A 4,276-nucleotide genomic window follows, 5' to 3' on the forward strand; every position below is an offset into this window, starting at 1 on the left:
GTTGCAGCCGAGGAACATGGATCGCTGCCACCAGCTGTTTGTTACACCTCCTCTACACACACAGCTGAGTACCGGGCACACCTGGAGCAGTCGCCGCTGTAGCACTTGAGGGTTGCTTGAGCACTCTTGGTAAGATACTCTGAGAAGTGTTTCATGTCACCTGCATGATCTTTCATGAGTTCTTTTAGTATCAGGCTGCACCGTGGCACGACATCCTGGCTCCAGCACCTTCTTTGCTTCCATTTTATGTGTACGAGTAGTGCCGGGGAACATATCTGGGTTAAAATCAGCTCTGTAACATTGTCCGGAACTGTCCTTGCCAGGCCAAGTGGGTTGGGTCAGCTAGCCTTTGCACCTTCCACATTGGGTCCAACACTTTGAGAGCTTTGTCTACTCCATCTGCAGACTTCGAATCCCCCATCGGTTGTGGCATACTTTATGAGTACACCCTGTAGCAGTGCGAGCTGATTACCAATATCCTCTCCATTTTGAACTCAGAGAATGGAGTGAAAGCCCGACATATTGCGGTACAGTCTGGAGTGCCCCTGGACATTTCACATCCATGCCTTTTCCTTTCAGCCAGGCACCAGATCCAGCAGAGCTTATTCTGGAATAGCACACCGACGATGAACTTCTTTTCAGTAACAGTTTACGCGAGCGATGCCCGATTGCTTGTGATGCATTCTGCCCTGGCTTCTTCCTGCTTGCTATTATTTGTCCGAGTTGTATCGGCCATCCATAGCAATGTTCATCTCCACCGCGGCTCAGTACCCTCTTTACGATTAACTTCCTTCACTAACTCCACCTTTTCTGCCATATCCTTGAGTGTTAAGTTCAGTTACAGCCTTAGCCACCTTGTTGGAGGTCCTCTGCATACTGCTCCTGCATGGGGTGGAATGTCCATGTTGGCCATCAGTAACCTCGCTCTCGTATTTCCTATAGGTGTGTCCTGTAGACCCAAGGCAAGTCCACGTTGGGTGCTGCTGGGTTTGGCCCAGATTTACCCGTCTCGATTTCTTTGTATAACTTCATTTCAGGTGCTACAAAGTCACATGTGACACATTTCAGTGTTATTTTCCAGCATGCTCCCATTTTCTCTCCTTGGCTATCTGCAGCTGAGGGGTTGTCTGATCACTGGATGTTGACCGATGCAGTCGCAGAGCTGTGTTCCATGCTTCGGCCACCTTTTCATTGTCGACTAGTCGCATACCCTCCAAGTCATCTTTGCTTGACTCTTGTTTCAGGTCATGCTTGCTCGTTGAAGTGGGGCGCAGCAGCCTCACTGAAGTAGAGATGCCATCGCAGTCAGAGTGTTGACAGCCCAGTGCCATCCAGCCTTGACTTGAGTGACCAGGGAGAAGTCTTCTGCACTCAACCTAGTGACTGTCGCTGGGTATCTGGGGTGGAGGCACTTTCCGACTCTTCCGATTCAAGGGTGAGACCTTTGTTCCAGGGAGTATGGCCTTTGCTGAACTGTGACTTGATTCTCTTCGCGGTAAAAGCCTTTCATCGTGATTGTGTCGAGATAAGAACTAATGAGCTCTGAGCACAGCATGTACTTATATATATCCATCTCTGTGTGTTGTCACTGGCACTTTGACAAGCAGGTATATGTATTAGAAAATGTATTGGAAACTCAAGACATACACATGTCTTGTGCCACTGAGTGTAAATCGCCCAGTTGAGCCATACACGCCTACTGACACTGTGGCGTATTGGCCAGGTGTCAGGTGAGAGTGGACACGCTTGGTGACTCGCTGCACTTGATTGGCTGTACTCAGCTACTTATGCACGAAAATCAATTTAACGAGGAAGATAGGGCTTTCTAATGAATAAAATTTAACAGTTCAATTTTTCATTTTGTTGAAAAATATGAACTTTAATGGAATTATTTTAGTATAAAATGCATGTATGTATATAAAATAGAGAAAAATGAAAAAAAATGCTTTAATGGACTGAAACCATTGTCCTTTGATAGCACATGCAATAACAAAGAGGAACACTTGATGTTTTTGTCAATTTCCACCTAGTTATGGAGTTATAGACAAATTAGAATTGTGTTTGAAATTAATTCATGCCCAAATTAACACTCAAATGCCAGAGATACAGCATGTGAGATAAAGGAGTATAAAATCAAGTTGTGTATGAGTTAGGGCTTTCAAATTTTCTGTGAGCCTTACATGGTGTCTGGGCTTAGTATTGATGAAGTTTTATTTAATTTGCAGACTTTTGGTGTCCCTGATGGGCCTCAGACCACAGTTACCCCATAACTTTTACCATGACCCGGAAGTAAAATATGAGAATATAGTGCCTTGTTTTTAAATGGGCTGTTCTGCTTGTGCTGATTTTTCAGGGTGACTTGTGATGGCTTAAATGAAAGGTAAGACATTGTACTTTATTGCAAAATTTTTTTGGTCCACAATCTACTCTCATGGTATTGACACCAGCCTTCCTTGATTTGACCCCAAGTTCAAGGCTGTCTGGTGTGTTTCACGTCGTAACTTCCGGTGACCATTGTTTACAGTGGATACAGCAAAATCGACATGGTCGATCCAGGCTCATATTTTGCCGATTAAGTGACAAGTGGCAGGTTGGTGAGCATGCAACAGGAGAACAGCCTACGACCGATATTAATTATGGTGCACTGGCATGTCACTGTAGATAGCAAAGAAGGAAAATAATTGTGGTCTGAGGCCTGATATGGTGAAGGTAGTGCAAGTGTTTAATTTGCTATATGTCTGTTATTTTTCAAAATATTCATGAAACTTTGCATATTTACTGCCAGGAGCATTTGAATATATGTATACATGTGTTTTCAACTGAAAATATTTTTTACATTTTATGAATTTATTTCAGTTTTCTGATTGCATATTGTTTTAGTGAGTGAGCCGGACGCATCATATTTAGACATATTGGTTCAGGAATTATGGTGAATGTATGTATCACTACACACCGCACGTGCCTTATAGATGCATGTGATACCTAAAATGGCTAATATTCAAGCCTTTTCCAAAGATATAGAGCCAAGTTTGTGAAAATTCAGTCCTCAGTGTGGAAAATGGCATATGTCATATATGGACTGGAGCATGCAAAGCACAGTGGGTATGGGGTGTTGCGGTATTTTTTTGCCCCATAGCCTACCAGTGGCGTACTACTCATGCTCACAGGCTGAGATTTTATAATTACACAGGAAAACTTCGACATAGGTGATTATGACATCAGCCATTTGTGCCGCAACAGTAAAATGCACCTATGTCGAACACCTGTCTGCTGAACCACACAGCATAAATGCAGACAGAGTGGCCTGTGTAAACAGGGGTGTGTGTAAAAGGCCATGCACCTTTCCCAGATTGCCTTTTGGCATTGAAGTTATAGAACAGAAAAACAAAAGGCAAAGTATATGAAAAATGCTATATCATATAATATAGTAAAATTTTATTCATATTTCCTGATTTTTCACCACAGTCACAGTTAGTTGTGACATAGCATTTATTCACAACACATAGCTTTAGAGACATTATGATGTATTTAAACTTAAAGTTACACAGTATCTGTCTTTAGCAAGTAATTAGGACATACAGTTCTGCAGCATCACTGCACATTTTCAATATTTTGAATAAGAATGTTCATGGTTTTGCTGAAACACGGTACAGGGTCTAACTGACCCTTTCTGTAATCCCCACTCTGCTTGTCAGTCTGTTTAGACTTCAAATGTTCACAGATCTTGCTTCCATGCTGTGTAAGTTTCCTTTTCACAACACTGGGGCTTTTCTGATAGTCTTTGTGATAGGTAGCCTCCTTGTCCATTTGTTCAAGTGACCGCACAGCTCGGCTTGAAAGTTTCACCCCAGAATGGTCGCACTTGTCGATTGCTGATGTCCCAGGGCCATTGTTGAGCCTGTGAATTGTGGAAGAAGCCCTCCCAATCATGTTCCTTGAAAAGTTTACATTCTTTGGCAAAGAAATACTCAGTGATCGATTGGCAGCTTCACATTTCTGTGTGTCTGTGTACAGTTTCATTTGTTCCACCACTTCTACTTAACTTCATTTTGAGAATTTCATTAAGCAAGTGTTTATCATTGTCATCCATATTGAAATGAGTGATACTGTTGCAGCCGAGGAACATGGATCGCTGCCACCAGCTGTTTGTTACACCTCCTCTACACACAACTGAGTACCGGGCACACCTGGAGCAAGTCGCGGCTGTAGCGCTTGAGGGTTGCTTCGAGCACTCTTGGTAAGATACTACGAAGTGTTTTCATGTCACCTGCATGAT

The sequence above is a fragment of the Haliotis rubra genome, unplaced genomic scaffold (assembly GCF_003918875.1).
Source record: "Haliotis rubra isolate DU_JTF1 unplaced genomic scaffold, ASM391887v1 Scf2427, whole genome shotgun sequence".
Taxonomy (NCBI): domain Eukaryota; kingdom Metazoa; phylum Mollusca; class Gastropoda; order Lepetellida; family Haliotidae; genus Haliotis; species Haliotis rubra.